The sequence below is a fragment of the Coenobita brevimanus genome, chromosome 26 (genome assembly GCF_032717465.1).
Source record: "Coenobita brevimanus isolate Jiangsu-jjx chromosome 26, ASM3271746v2, whole genome shotgun sequence".
NCBI classification, from domain to species: domain Eukaryota; kingdom Metazoa; phylum Arthropoda; class Malacostraca; order Decapoda; family Coenobitidae; genus Coenobita; species Coenobita brevimanus.
In genome coordinates this window covers 2,527,427-2,545,000 of record NC_136979.1, presented here as the reverse complement: position 1 = coordinate 2,545,000, position 17,574 = coordinate 2,527,427, and positions in this window count along the sequence as shown.

Here is a 17,574-nt window from a genome sequence, read left to right as displayed (position 1 = left end):
AGGTCACGAAAGAAATAAAAGGGAAGGAAGGAAGGAAGTAAGGATGGAAAAGTCTGACTGTCACGAAGGAAGGAAGGAAGGAGAAAATAGGTCGGTAGGTAGGTAGGCAGGCAGGCAGGTCACAAGGCAGTTAAGTAAATTAAATAGGTAGGTAGGTAAGGTAGGTAAGCAGGTAGGTAGGTAGGTAAGTAGGTAAGTAGGAGGTAGGTTGATGTCATTCTCATTATTGTTCCTGTCATTACTGGAGTGTTGTATTAATCAGCAATAGCTTCTCTAATGAAGATATCAACCGACTAACAAGGAAAATCATCGATAATTGGTACAGCAAGAATTGCGACAGAAACCGCAAGAAGGAGGATGACATCAACATTTACTAGAAAGCCACCTTCTCAACAGCCTACAAGGAAGAAGAAAGAATTGTAAAATAAACAGTGGCTTGAAATGTGAAGCCATTAAATCCCGAAAAGAGACAACCTGATAATATACAAGTGTAAAAAGACTAGTCACCTGCCACTAAGAAACAGCCCCCGCCAGGAGAGGGAGACTTCAGAGGTGGGATGTCATATACAGGTTCACTTGTCAACGAGGGAATTGCAAAGCCTTCCCCTCTGCCTATGTGGGCATGACGACCATGAAATTGTCTCGACGCCTGAGTTACCGCTTTACAGCTGGAGCACCTAAAAATCACCTCAAACACGAACGCGGAGTTGCTCTTACAAGGAAAATATAAGAAAACACTGACATTTTGACTGCATGTGGGGATGTCCGACGTCGCCTCTTACTAGAAGCATTGTATATCAAGGAACTAAACCCCATGCTCAATATACTGTACAGACGGAAGATCTCCAGCCATTTTCCCTCACGAATATCGCCTTCGAATGTTAATTACCATCGCGATTACCTACTCGAATGACGGAGAAGAGGAATATTTAATGGATGACGAGAACTTTGAACAGTTGAGAAGTAGTTAATAAATTCTTGCGGCAACCTAACCCCTTCAATCCTGTGACATTTTAACGTTTATTGCTATCTGCAGAGCTGGTTCTCCTTTAGGATAGATATGTTGAAACACGTTACATACAGCCTTCATCAATACCTTCATTACTAGAGGCCTGCACCAAATGGAAAAAATAACTTAGCGGTAACTGAAATACCGGTACAGGATAATACATCCAGGGACGAAGGGTGAATATTTGTAATCCAAAGTGAACGTTGAGAAAATCGTAAATGTACAGGTGTAGTGCAAATATTTAGCTCCAGTCTTGTGTTGAGGGGACAGATCAATTTGCTAGTTATTTTGACAGCTTCACGAAATTACAAGTCAACCATGTAGTTAGTGGACATAAAAAGCAGATATAAAGCATGAAATGTTTTAAGTACCGTTAGAAACGATAACAGAACACAGTATTTGTAACCTGTATGTCCCCGTAACACGAGATTTGAGTTGATTAATATTTGACACACCCAGTAGAATAGTTTGGCCATTGATTTACGATGGATGTTATAATTAAAACTTTGAATTATAGAGCGTGCACTCTAATCTATAAAGGTGGCTACTAACACGTTTCAGATCGATTCAGGTGTCATTTGCAATTCCAGGTTTAAGCATACGGCTTAGTTTTTTCGCTATCTTTGTCAGTCTTGGTCGTTTATGTATTGTGGGCATTTGTTTTGGCGCCAATCATTCGAATCGGCCAATCACAGCGCGCCGTGCCCTGGTGGCGGAGGGGCGCGCTACTCCCCTGTCCTCTGCGCGGGAAAGTCTCAGGTAGACCGCGGTGGGGGATGGGGGTGAGAATTTGTTCATGCGTTGTCTCCAGGAAAAAACGGGTAAGTACCAGGAACAGGCTGTTTTTCGTATTAAGGGTGATAAGTATTGGTTAAGGGAAGACGGTAGTGTTAAGTGTGTGATAAAATAAGGAAATACGAAAGATCAGTTTGAAAATAAAGCCGGTGGAACGTGACGTCGCCGCCGCCGCTGCAGTGTGGTTGTGGCTTAATCCATTTTCCTTGAAAAGTATCGCCTTCGAATGGTCATTACTATCGCGATGAAGTATTCGAATAAGGGAAAAGAGGTATTTAATGGGTGATTAGTGAGTGAACTTTGAAAGTTGAGGTGGCTAAAATTTGTCAGCCCAACCCCTCAATCCGATGACTTTTACGTTTGTTATTGCTGTCTGCAGATCTGATTTACCATTAGGGTAGATATTTTGAAACGCGTTATGTAGAGCCTTTATCAATACTTTCACTACTAGAGGTCTGCTCCGGGTGGAAAAAATAACCGGTAACGAAGTGAATACCGGGTAATACACTCTGGGACGAATAATGAAAAACAGTGTAACCCAATATGAAAGTTGAGACAGTTGAATACAGGGTGGTGCGAGTATTGACTTGGAAATCTGTGTTGCGGGGCTGGCTTAATCATTACGCAGAGCAAGCGTTTTGATAGCCTCATGAACGTACCAGTCTGTCATGTCACTGGACAAAAAAAGCAGATTTTATAAAGCATGAAGTGCTATTAGTACCATTAGAAATTATTCAAAACAGACGTAACATACGTCCGCGTAACAGGGAAATTGAGTTGGTTTAATATTTAACCACCCTGTAGAATAGTCGTCCATTGATTAACGACGAACTATAGAGCGTCCACTCTAATCTGAGAAAATATCCATAACGTTTCGGGTCGATTGAGGGCCAGGTGTAATTTGCAATTTCAGGTTTTAGGCCTAGTCTTCGTGGGTCTTTGTCAGGGTCTTGGTCCTTTGTGCATAGGGGGCACTCGTTTTGGCGCCAATCATTCGAATCGGCCAATCACAGCGCGCCGTGACTCGGGGCGGGGGCGCGCGCAGCTCCCCTCAGTCCCGGTTCCCGGCGCGGGAAAGTCTCAGGTTGACCGTGATGGGGGTTGGGGGTGTAGGTATTTGCTCTTGCATTATCTCCAGAAAAAACAGGTAAGTACCAGTAATAGACTGTTTTTTGGTATTAAGGATGATAAGCATTAGTTAAGGGAAGGCGGTTGTGTTAAGTGTGTGATAAAATAAGAGAAAGACGAAAACGTAGTTGGAGAATACTTAAGCCGGTGGAATGTGACGGCTGCCGGCTCTGCAACGTGGCTGTGACTTCATTTTTTTCTTGAAAAGTATCGTCTTCGAATGTAAATTACTATCGCGACTGTGTATTCGAATGAAGGAAAAGTATTCAATGGGTGGTGAGTGAACTTTGGAAATTGAAAAGTGGCTATTTGCGTCAGCATAACCCTTCAATAAGGTGGCATTTTTACGTTTATTGCTATCTACACATCTGATTTACCTTTAGAATAGATATTTTGAAACGTTACATGAGCCTTCATCAATACCTTCACGATTAGAGGTTTGCAGCAAGTGGAAAAAATATAACGAATATTACACTCAGGGACAAATAGTGAAAATCAGTGTAACCCAAAATGAAAGTTGAGAAAATTGAATACAGGGTGGTGGGAATATTGACCTGATTCTTTGTGTTAGGGGGCTGTCAAGTCATGTTGAGCATTTTTGGTAGCGTCATGAAAACCAGTCACCCATATAGCCAGTGGACGTAAAAAAGCAGATTTGATAAAGCCTGAAGTGCTAAAAGTACCATTAGGGATGATTCAAAACAGACGTAACTGGTATGTTCGCGTAACACGGATATTTAGATCGTTTAATATTTAACCACCCTGTGGAATAGTCGGCCATTGATTAACGACGAACTTTATAAGGAAAGCTTTGAACTATAGAACGTCTACTCTCATCTGAAAAGTAACCTTAACGCGTTTCAGATCGATTGATGGCCAGGTGTCATTTGCAATTTTAGGTTATAAGCAAAGTCTTAGCGGGTCTTGCCCCTTTGTGCACTGTGGGTATCCGTTTTGGCGCCAATTTGGTTTCAGCCAATCAGCGCGCTGTGACTGGGCGGGAGAGCGCGCCCCCTGTCCGGGAAATTTGAATTCAGTTTCAGGTTGACCGTGGTGGGAGAAGGGGGTGTGGGGATCCTGACCTGCTTTATCTCCGGAATAACCGAGTAAGTTCTAGTGATTGTTGTTTACTGTTAAGGATTTTAAGTATTAAGGAAAGGTGGCAGTGTTAAGTTTGATACGAAAAGAAAAGGCGCGAAGGAAATGGCCGGAGTAACGTGGTGTGACGGCGCTGCAACGTGGCTACGGTGACCACCCGTTTTGAATTATCTCCGAGTGTTAATTATCGCGATTAAGCATTTGAGTTAAGGGAAAATAATTTTGAGTCATGACTCGAAAATTGATAGTGGTGGTGAATAATTTGCACTTGCCTAACCCCTTGAATCCGGCGACATTTATACGTTATCCAGATCTAGTTCATGTTTAAGATGGATGTTTTGAAGTAGACGGGTTATATACAGTATACTGTATATACAACAAATAGCATGAATACCGTCACTACCGGAGGTCTACACCAGGTGGGGAAAAGTGCTTAGTTGTTGCAAAATTAAAGTGGGCAACACTATGGGAATGGAAGGTTTGAAATGTGTAACAAGTTTTAAGTTGGAAAACTTCAGCTAGCGTAAATCAATTCGAAATCCAAGCTACATCAGTGAGGAAATGTTAAGTTTTGGCGGGAAGAGGGGGGGGGGAGCGGCGCCTGTGATAATACCGTCACTAGCAGAGGCCTCCAAGCAGAGAAAATAGTCAAGCCGTAGCAAAATTAAAGTGGATAACACCATGGGAATGGTAGGTTAGAAATGTGTAACTCGTTTTAAGTCCGAAAACTTCAGCTAACATAAACCAGGTGTAAGTGGAAATCAAAGTTGCATCAGCGGGGAAATGTTCAGTTTTGGCGGGAAGATGGAGGGGGTGGCGCGTGGGACGGGAGGGAGGAGGTGGGGCGCGCGGGAAAGGCGGTTGAACTGGGTTTGTTGGAATTCTCACTATGTTGCTCAGGTGCTTATGGCTTGGTCATCCTTGCCTTTAATATCTGGAATGAGCAGCTTAACTTGGAATTGCCTATTTAATGTTGCTAAGGTGCTTGTGGCTGGTTAACCGTGCCTTGAAAGTAACTTGCCCTTTGGTTTCTACATTTTTTTAAAATAGATCAGTAAAGTATGGAATGGTTTATAATTGTGGTACCAGTAAATTTGGTATAAAGCAGAATTTGACATTTAACATGTGACATCCATCAATACTTGTTGCTAACATACAGTTTCAACAAGCTCTGTATTTATAGTACTTCATCAGTAGCCTAATACTTGTTTTAATATTATCCCAAAGTATTATTTTTATTTGACAAGTGTGGGAGTAACTCAGTCTTCAGTAGGAAATTATAGCAGTGATTTAATAGATTGACTCGAATCCAGATCATGTCCTTTTTAGATTATTCTTGCTGCTTCATGATTATTCAGCGTAACTCCTGCTGGGCTAAATCTTTGTAAGCTGGTTAATCTCCCTGAATCAAACTTGTGAGTCGAACCTTTGCCCGGGCAGACCTTCATTGTTCCTCATGAGGTCTGCAGCTTGGCATGGGTTAAGAAAGCCCTTTTGTATTGAAGAACTTTATATCAGGCTGTATCTGACTATTCCATTTTAAAAGTATCCGAAGGTGCGCAGGATAGGCTAGTAGTTGCAATATTACCCTGTAAAGGATGTCACCTGGATTCAGGGGGTCAAATGTACATTGCCTTTATACCTTAAATGAAAGAATACTATGGTGTTAGTGTGGATGTGCTAGAAAACATTGAGGGGAAACTCTGAGATGGGTTCGCCATGTGGAAAGGATGGTGAATGAGACTGATAAGGAAAGTGTTAGGTTGAGGGGGTAGGATGAGATGGGGAGATGAAGTGGAAAGGTATATGAGAGAGGAGTGTGAGTTGGAGAGATGGTAGTCAGAATACATGGTGAGATGGAGGTGATTTTGTCTGCCTCTCATGCGATTAGGCATTTGTAGATATATAGATTAGTTTTGTTTACTAAATCGTATCTGTTCACAGGTGCTCTACTGATGAAAACCTGAAGAGCATATAATCTGGTTGCTGGAACTGATTCAAAGTACAAGCATCCGTACAGAAAACCTGCCTGCTGCATACAAGAAACGCCTTATGAATACGAAGCTGGGAATATCTTTAGTAATAATCACTAGAAACAGCCACTTTAACAGAAAGTTGTTATAGGACATGAATATTATGTACCTGAGAGGAGGGACTAGATTTAACTGGGTGGGATAAGATGTGATTCTCTCTCTCTCTCTCTCTCTCTCTCTCTCTCTCTCTCTCTCTCTCTCTCTCCCTCCACTGCATTCCTACATGACTAGCCTAGTATTCTATTGTAGCATTAATGAATCATTATAATTGCAATTAGGATGAAGCAGTGGCAATTTTAGGCCAAGTTAATGTAAACAGAGTGGGAAGGGTTGTGGCTGAACTGGGTTGGGAATGGAAAATTTAGTACTGGATAAGTGAAATTTTTTAAAACGGTGAAATGCGTTGAAAATGTAATTGCCATAAACGATATTTGAAGTATTGTTTTGTATTACCAGTTTTAATCACTATTATAAGAGACGGGCACTATTCTACTGTAACTAATAAATTATTAGAACTACATTTAGGACGGATAAATAGCAATATCAGGCCAAGTTGTGTGGAAAATGGGAAGGAGTGTGGTTGAATTTTGTTGGGGATGGACAATTTGGTACAGGAGAAAGTGGTATTTGATTTCTGTAAAATGTAATGGTTTAGGAAATGTGATTACCGTAAACGATATCTGAAGCCTTGTTTTGTGTTATCTGTTTTAATTATTTTATTGATGTGTAAGTGCAAAAGATTCTTCTGTGATCACATGACCTAACATTTGTACTTGAAGTATATTGCTTTGCTAATGGTAAGGTAGACGGTAATATTGAAATTATGATTTATATCTTCTATTTGGCTTCGTTGGCTAAAAATTTATTCAAGTGTTGCATTTTTTGTTCTGTTAGTTGACTGATTTTTTGTCAGATATTTGACACCATTTACTAAAGTGATCATTGAAAAGTCTGTTGGACCTGTTCTTTGCAAGCTAATATATTTGTTAAGATTAATTTGTATTTTTAAAGTACAGTAGTGAGATATATGCATAACTATATCATTCAGTCCCACGGATTTCTTGTAGGTGAAATTTAATTTCTAACCATTCATCAGAAAGATAATTTCTAACTTTAGTAATTGTAAGATATAAATGAGTCTAGATGGGGCACATGAAGGGAATTGTAACCCATTCATACCTGGGGGCTCTTGTACTTGAATGAAATAGTGTAGTAGCCTGAATTAGATTACTAGGAACAATCAGTTTGAGTGGGATATGTGTTAATAATGATTGTTGTTTTATAAGATAACTATTAGCATAATGTAAGTACAACTTGGTGGTGTGTGGTAGATACTCTCTACAATAGTTTTAAGTGTTTTTTCATGTAATTATTATGCCACTTTATTAGTATAGATGATGGTTGGCTGCAAGATAAATGAGGTGGTTATTTGTGTCCACTGTGACATGGATGTTTGTGCATATTCTCTATATAAATGTGTACAATACTCTGGAAATATATATGTCAAGGTGAATTGATGACAGTTTTATTAATTGAAACATGAAATGTTTAATATTGAAGAGGAGAAGATATAGTATTAGTTCTGCAAAATTTAAGTTTTGGTCGTTATTGAATTTAGAATAGATGAAACCTTCCTACAGTGACCAGTGTAAATGGTAAACGTAAAAGTGATCATCAGTTAACTTGCACAAATTTAATTACAGCATTAAATTTAAATAACCATTTATTGCCTTCTGCCGGCCCCCCTTTGGGTATTAGTATGTATTAAAAAATATGTAAAACTGCTGGCTGTTTGGAAAAATGCAATGACCCAAGAATTTCTTGATTCTTATATTTTTCCGGTTAGTGTGTGGAGAATTGTATAAACATTTTCCTCCCTGATGTAAATGAATTATTATAAACAGTTACTTGAAAGCAAAGTAGGAGACATTTTAGATTCCATTTTCTTAATATTTTGTCCTAAACATAATTTGTAGACAAACCCTTTCACTGTGTGATATTTGTTATCTTCACATGATTTATTCAGCTTGAGACAACTGGAAGGGTTATATAGAAGCCCTTTTTAACTCCATAATGAAATTCCTTAAGCTGCATGAAATGGTCTGGTGTTAGCAAGACAAAATATTTCATGGTACTGAAGGGAATGGCTTTTGTACATCATTTCTTACTATCGACAATTTTATGCAGCTCAAGAATGATTTTGTACTAAAAGATTTATGAAGACTGTATCAAACTCCTTTTGTTCATAAAATATACCTGGCTGAATTTAATCATGTGATGTTACCAGTAATGAAATATACTCAATTTCACACTAATTTGGCCTATAATTTTGTCATTTTGTGGCTTGTACCAGGAGATGGACATGCACAGGGAAGGCTTTTTCTCATAATATTCAAAATCTCGTCATTGAGCCTAGCATTTAGAGAAAATTGCATAGCGAGAGGAGTGGCAGTGACACTGACTAGTTGCTCTGAAATATTTTATATCCCTAGGCACCTCAGTGCTCTCCCAAATTTTGAGGGGACTCCTTTACAGTTTTCCTTGAACCTACTGAATTAGGCTTGGTTATCTCCTCTTTGGTGGTACGTGGTGGCGACCATCATCCACTCACTTGATGTAGTGCTGCCTACTTCCTTAGCCTTTATCATTCTTTTTCTGTGTCTATCCTCCTCTCTTCCTATTTCTCCCACCTATCCTATCACTGTTTAGTTCTCTTCTTTCCTTTACAGGTGGCTTTACATTGAGTGACAAGCCAAATGGTTTCCTGTAAGCCAAGAAACCATTTACAACGCTGGGTGGTAACCATATAACCAAACCATACGTGCTCCCTACGTGTCAAAAAGTGGGTTGGTGGAGGGTTAGTGTCCGTAAAATAAATAACTCAGTCAAATGGCCACCCCTTACGGGATTATGGTGTCTGGCAATAGATAGATATCTCCTCTTTTATATATCCTAGCTACGTCTCTACAGAAAACTGTAGGTGATAAACTCCATAATTTGAAGGTTGCCAAGATAACTAGGAAAATCCATAGCAACGGTTAGGCACCATTCGTCCTCAGCAATGGAATAACAAGGTGGTATTTCTCAGGTGACCGTTCTAGGTTTTACAACTGCATTAGATACAAAGTATACAGAAATTCAAGCAGTGTGTGGAGTTTTTATTCGCGACTAATTTTTCCAGCACAATCGCTCTCTCATGTCTGGCAGCGGATGTGTGTACTTGCGAACCCTAGGAGTTGTCCAAATTTATATAATAATTTTCGTCACTAATATTTGGTTAAACAAAGGAATGGTCTCATTTCTCTTAAGGGAGACATGGGTAGGGCATGATAACCTGGGGCCGGATACTCAAAAAGGCCCTAACTTAGGGCAGCCAATCCGCCCTATCTGACTTAGGGCGTCCTAAGATAGGAACTGGCTAGGACATCCTATCTCGCAGAGTCACTAGCACTTGTGTATGTGTAGGAATGGCATGAGATCTAGTGCGGCGAGCGATGTGTGGGTCCAATTCCTGGCACAGCTGTAGAATTTCATGCCGAGGAAATCTGTAATACCTCAACAAGTGTTCGTCACTCACATGTAATGGGTCTAGTGGGTCCCTGTACACTCTTTCACGCCTTAATCGACGCCCAAACACATAAACAGCAGCAAGCTCCATCTCTTGTCAGTCTGTCAGTGTCAACAAGGTGGTGAGTTGAGTGGTGTTTTGGTGGTAGAGCTTTAAACGCGGGTTACATTATCAAGTTTTCGTGTCCTATCTCCATTTAGGGCAGCTTGGTAGCTGCCCTAAATCCAAGCGTCCTATGTCTGCACAAGATGGCTGCCTACAGTGTCTAATTTGTTTTGAGTATGCTGTCCTAAGTGTTTTGAGTATACCAACTTAACTGCACTGGGGAAGTTAGGGCGCCCTGGGAGAGATAGGATGTCCTAAATGCTTTTGAGTATCCCACCCCTGGCCTACAAATTTTTATAAGACTTAGGAAGTGTGAAGAGAATACTAGCCAACACCGTTTTTTGTTCGGTCAGGGTGGGGATTCGAACTACTAACACGTTAGCGGTTCCCCGCGACTCAATAAACGCCTATGCTGCTTAAAGGACCATCCTGCAGCTTCACCTTTGATTCACGTATTATCTCATTCCTCTCTTCGAAGCATTTGAATCATTATCTCTGCCGCCTCCCTCCTCAGTCACCGTCTCTCTCTCGGCCAAGCGGTATGTGTCTGATTTTTCTCGACAGTTGGAGTTACGGCACTGCAGAGAACTGTCATAGGCCCGGACGCTAGTATCTGTCTACATTCACGTCTTCACTACGAGGTCTCCTCCAGGGTGAGTTACATCGCCTAGTGGTTGGGAGAATAGAATAAACAATAGGTGCTAGTACTGAAGGGGTAGGTAGGATGGTTTGATGCTGGACTGCAGGGAGACTCCGAGGTTAGGGATGAAAATTGGTAAGTATAGATAGGTGGGTAGGTAGATTAACAAATAGATAGATGCAGATAGACAGGGAGACAGATCAGCAGATATATACTGTATGAATATACAGTATTCGTGTGTGTGTAGAGAGAGAGAGAGAGACAGGTAGAGTCAGATAAAGTACTGGTATTAACTAACAGTGGTTTACTGACTGGCTGATAACTGATTGATTTATCAACTGGCTCATACGCCAGAAATTGATGACTTATGTACAGTACTGACTGACTACGTTTTTAATTGACAAATTTAGGAAAGGTAAGAAACGTGATAATAACATTTCCATCATTTACGTATATTATAGAGAAAGAGAGAGATGGGGTTATTAGAGCAGAAACTACAATAAATGTGTGAAGAGGCGTGTGCTTATTTTTGATGAACACTGTGATGATAGTTGTTATATGTGTTTTCTCCTTTCTTGTTTCTAGATTCTAATTAAGCTCATAGTAAGAACAGAATAGGATGATGATGTTGATGGTGGGATTAAGATGACACAAATGATGATGATGGGATTAAGATGACACTAATGATGATGATGATGTAATGTTGCTGCCTCTAATATGATTGGTTATGATGCTGATAGTGCTTATGATGAAAATTATGATGACTTTTGTATGTTTTCCATTTTATACCTTCATCTATGAGACTGGGAACAGAGTTAAGATGATGATGATGATGATGATGGCGGTGTTGGTGCTAATGAGTTTTGTGCTTTTTACTCTCAGAAAATTACCATTCGTGACAGTGGGAACAGATTAACATGATGATGATAGAGATGGTGGTAATAATGATGATCATGATGATGGTAGTGTTCGCTGTGGTGATAACGATGATGATGATAATGATGATGGTGGTGTTGTCAGTGGTGATAACGATGATGATTATAATTGATGATGATGATAATTATGTGTTTTTTCGACAGGTAGAGTGACGGAACAGCAAGAGAGTTGTCAGCGGCACCGGAAGCGATTTGTCAGCGGCACTGGAAGAGAACTGTCACTGGCACTGCAAGATATCAGTCGGATTCCTCGGAGTTAACATCTGTCTGTATTCACCCCTTTACTCCGAGAAGTGTCCTCCAGGGTGAGTTACGAGTATATCGCTTTGTGGTTGGGAGAAGAGAATAAGCAATAGGTAATAGTAATGAAGGAGTGGGTAGGACTGAAGGCTAAGAAGATAGCTGCATAGATGGGTAGAGCGATAAACTGATTGACACATATTTTGGTATATAGTTCGACAAATAGATAGATGGACAGATAGATAGGTAGACAGATGGATGAATGGAGAAATAAATACAAAGTTAGGGGTATAGATAGATGGATGAATATATAGCTAGACACCTAGGTAAGTCGGTAGGTAGGTCGATAGATAGGAAGATATACATAGTTAGATAGGTAGATAGATGGATGGAGTGGCAGACAGACTAACAGGCGTAGATATAAATAATTAATTAGATATTTTAATTTAGCTGGAAAGCCCGAGAAAATCTTGTAGTTAGATTTAGATAGCTAGATACAGACAGGTAGATAGATAGATTTAGATAGCTAGATAGAGACAGGTAGATACAGATAGATACTGTAGAATACAACTGACTGCTACGACTGACTGATACTCTGATTTATGGACTAATTATCATTTTTATTAACATTATATATGGCTGACTGACCTAGGATAATACAGGAAGCATGACAAACATCCCTAACCCCATTTAACTATGTTCCTTTCACTCTGGTGTTGATGCTGAAGAATGTAACAGTGTACTATAAGTGAAAGGATGTGTGTGCTTACTTTTTCTGGACACTGTGATGATAGTTCTTATTCTTTGTTTTCCTTTTTCCTGTTTTGGGGTCCTACCTCATCTCATGGAAAGAACAGAGTCAGATGGTGGTAGTAGTGTTGGTGATGATGATGATGATGATGATAATGATGATGGTAGTAATAATGATGCTGACGATGCTTATAATGAAAATGTACATGATGAACTTTGTGTTTAATTTCTAATGCGATGATGATGATAATAATGATAATGATGATGATGATGACAATGATAGTAGTGGTGATGATGAACTGCTGCTGACTTTTCTCGACAGGTGGACTGACAGAACTTCAAGGGATCCGTCGCGGCACTGCAAGAGATCTGTCATAGGCCTGGACGGTAATATCTGTCTACATTCACGCCTTCACTTCAAGAAGTCTCCAGGGTGAGTTACATCGCCTAATGGTTGGGAGAATTGAATAAGCAATAGGTACTATACTCCATTTCACCAAGTTTGGCACCATCAGTGATGTCCTCAACGCCTGTTGTGTTCACTTAAATCATTTGCACGAGGTGAACCTCTACTTATTACCTTGAGAACCAATATAAAAGGCAATACAAAAAGGTATATCCAGTACTGAGGACCCTTATCAATGCTACAGGTGCTGGGGACATCACTAATGGTGCCAGGCTCAGTGAAATGGAGTATAATAATGACAGGGTGGGCAAGGTGGTGTGCTGTTGGATTGCAAGGAGACTCAGAAGTAAAGGAGATAGAAGGATCAATAGGTGGTAGACAGACAGGCAGCTAGATAGATAGATAAATGCGGACATAGACAAGTATGTATAGCTAGATAGATATGCTTGTTGCAACTCCAGGCTCAGTGTGCGTTTAATGGATCGCAAGAAATCGGCGACTTTGACAGGTCGCTCTCAGAGGCCTTTAGCTGAGGTTATGTTTAAGGACTGTGTTGTAATAATATAGTACGTTTGGTAAGTAAGTGTGGTATAAGAATGGAAACTTGAGGAAGGGACAGGCTAAATGGGAGGTGTGAGTAGGGTGTGTCAGTGCCATACCCTTCCCTGTCAACCAACTCTACCCTACCCTACTTGACTCTGTCTTACCCTATTCTACCCAACCTAACCTCCCCTCCTCTCGCCTCCACTAACCTGCCTTCCCCAGACTGACGCTGCCCTACCTTACGCTTCCATACCCACCTTTGCACTACCCTCTGCACATTGAGAGCTACCCAGGATTATTTTCCAAGGCACTACAAAACTAATCCAAGACGATTTTCTTCAGCGCTAGAGAGTTACCGAACTGGAGGGGTTAGATTCATCCATCATCAACCCCTTCACTATCAGGGGATCTCCTAAGCTGAATAAAATAGTGCACTTAGCCAGAATAAAGTAAATAAGTCGTTCTCGGTCTAAAGGGGTTAATGTTTCTGTCCCATGATCTTGAGTGGGTTTTCTTAAGCTGCAGGAAATCGTCTGAAGCTAACAAAGAGTAAAATTGACGTCAGGAGATTGAGCGCGCAGTGTCCAACGCGCCACTGTTCTAGTCCTGGATGTGGCCAGATGTTTTTAGATCATGTAGACGTTACCAGGGTGTAGGTTGGTGTCTCTCCCTTAATTGTTCTGGACTAACGATAGCTTAGCCTCGTGCCCCTACGCTCCAGTAAATAGAATTTGTTAGTTACTTACATCACCTTAATTGGCGCTCACGCACGCACGCGCACACACACACACACACACACACACACACACACACACACACACACACACACACACACACACACACACACACACACGTAATTATTTATTGCTGTTATAATTGGTGTATGCATGGATGTTTGCTTTGTGTGTGTGTGTGTGTTTATAGCCACTCCATTTATGACAGTGGGAACAGATTAACATAATGGTGATGATGATGATGATGATGATGATGGAGCTGGTGATGATGATAATGATGATGATTTTCTCGACAGGTGGTGATGGAACTGCAAGTGATCTGTCACCGATTTTGCAAGAGATCTGTCAAGGGAACTGCTGGAGTCTGTCAGTAGCACAGCAAGAGATTTGTCAGCTGTTTCATAAGAGATGTGGCAGTGGCACTGGAAGAGATGTGTCAGAGGGCAAGGCGCTAATATGTCTGCTTTCACCCCTTCACTTGGAGAAGTCTGCTCCAGGGTTAGTTACCAGTATATCGCCTAGTGACTAGGGGAATAGAATAAGCAATAGGTCATAATAATGAAGGGGTGGGTAAGGTGATGTGCTGTTGGGGTGCAAGGTGGCTCAGAATTAAAGACGGAAGGATGAATAGGTAATAGACAGACAGATAGACAGATGGCTAGATAAACAGATTGATGCAGACAGACAGATAGATGTATATAGTTAGATAGGTAGTGTTGTTGTTGTAACTCCAGCCTCACTGTGAATTCAGTGAACTGTAGGAAATCGGCAACTTCGACCTATCACTCTCAGAGGTCTTTAGCTGAGATTATATTTAAGGACTGTGTTGTGATGGTATGGTACGTGTGGTGAGTAAGTGTGGTATAAGAATGGAAACTTGAGGAAGGGACAGGCATAAAATGGGAGGTGTGAGTAGGGTGTGTCAGTGCCTTATCCTTCCCCGCCTACCCTACCCTACCCTTCCTGACTCTACCTTACCCAATTCTACCTAAGCTAACCTTCCCTTACCTCCCCTAACTGATACTGCCCTACCTTACACTTCAATCAACATCTTACACTTCCCTACCTACCTTTACACTACCCTACCTTACATCTGAAAGCTACTCAGGATTAATTTCCGAGGCACCCGAAAACTAATTCATTCCAAAACTAATTCAAGACGATTTTCTTCAGTGGTAGAGACTTATCGAACTGGAGGGGTTAGATACATCTATCATCAACCCGTTCACTATCAGGGGATCTCCTAAGCTGAATAAGATAGTACACTGTGCTAGAATAAAGTAAATAAATCGTTCTCGGTCAAAAGGAATTAATGTTTCTGCCCCATGATCCTGAGAGGGTTTTCTTAAGCTGCAGGAAATCGTCTGAAGCTAGCAAAGAGTAAAAATGACGTCAGCAGGGTGAGGGCGCTCTGTCCCACGCGCCACTGCTCGAGTCCTGGAGGTGGCCAGATGTTTTTATATCATGTAGACGTTATCAGGGAGAAGGTTGGTGTCCTTCCCTTAATTGTTCTGGACTAACGGTAGCCTAGCCTCGTGGTCTACTTTCCAAGAAATAGGATTTGTCAGTTATTTGCATCACCTTAATTATTGCGAGCGAGCACGCACGTACACACACACACACGTACACACACACACACAAACACTCACCTCCAGATACCCCAGCCATACCTCAAGACACCCTACCCACACGTTTCCATACACTGCCCTCACGTCTACACACCCAAAGCACATGTCTGCGCATCGTACCCTCATGTCTACACACCCTACTCACAACTACACACCCAACCCTTACCTCCACATATTCTTCCACACCTTCATGCACCCTACCCATGCCTCCACACACCCTCCTCCTCCTCATCATCATCAGTCATTGCAAATCCACTGCTGAGTAAAGGCATCCCCCAATGTTTTCAACGAATTCCTTGTCTGAGCCAATCTTTGCCACCTTTCGCCTGCAAACTTCTCCGTCTCGTCTCACCATCCCCTGTCTGATGTTTTTCTGCTATGCCTACAGTCTCATGAAGTCCAGTCAGTTTGCTTCTTGCTCCATTGGTTATCCATTATTCTTGCTACATGACGTACCCATTCCTAAACAAACCCTACCCACTCCTGTACACACCCTACCCACTCCTACACACACCCTATACACACCTCCACACCCTACCAACACCCCCATACTCCCTACTCACACCTCCACACACCATATCTACACCTCCTCACCTTACCTATGTCTTCCACACACCCTAACCACACATACACACTTTACAAACGCCTCCACATACTCTATCCACACTTACACACCTTTCTTACACTTCCCCACACCCCATCCACTTTATGCATACCATTCCCACACCTTCACACACACTGTCAACATCTACACACACACTACTCACACCTCGACACACTCTGCTCATACCTCCAATCTTCCTCAAGTTTCAGTTTCTATTACTCTAACTCCGGTTGAAAGGGTTAATGTTTGTGTCCCATCATCCTGAGAGGGTTTTCTTAGGTTGCAGGAAATCGTCTGAAGCCAGCGAAGAGTAAAAATGACGTCAGCAGAGTGACCGCACTGTCCTACGCGCCACAGTTCGGGTCCTGGAGGTGGCCAGATGTTTTTATATCATGTAGGCGTTATCTGAGCGTAGGTTGGTCTTCATCCCTTAATTGTTCTGGACTAACGGTAGCCTAGCCTCGTGTCCCTACTTTCCAATAAATAATATTTGTTAGTTAATGTACGGTACTTGCATCACGTTAATGATTGCGCACGCACGCACACGCACACACACACAGACACACACACACACACACACACACACACACACACTTTCATATACCCCATTCATACCACCACACACCCTACCCATACGTCTACACACCATACCTACACCTACACATCCTACACACCTCCAGATACCCCACCCATACCTACCCACACATCTACGCACCATATCCACACCTGTGCACCCTACCCATACCACCACACACTCTACCCATACTTCTACATACCTTTCCACACGTTCATGGACCTCACCCTACCCATTCCTGCACATCCCCTACCCACACCCACACACTTTACCCACATGTTCACGTTACCCAATCCTCTACACATCCTTCCCACACCTCCACACATGCTACTCACACCTCCACACCTTACGCACACCTACCCACGCCTACACCTTACCCACACCTCCACACGCCCTACTCACACCTTTCTCACATGCCCACACACCCTATCAACATCTATACACACCCTACCAACACCTCCACACCCTACCCACATCTCCACACACCCTTTCAACTTCTATACACACGCTACCAACACCTTCACACCCTACCCACACCTACACACAACCTGATCACACCTGCCGTCTTATAACTACTCTTACCTCATGATTCTTATAAGTGTGGTTCGATATGAAGGAGTTAATGTTTCTGTCCCATCATCCTGCGAGAGTTTTCTTAAGCTCCAGGAAATCGTCTGAAGTCAGCAAAGAGTAAAAATGACGTCAGGAGAGTGAGCGCGCTGTGTCCTACGTGCCACTGATCGAGTCCTGGAGGTGGCCAGATGTTTTTATATCTTGTAGACGA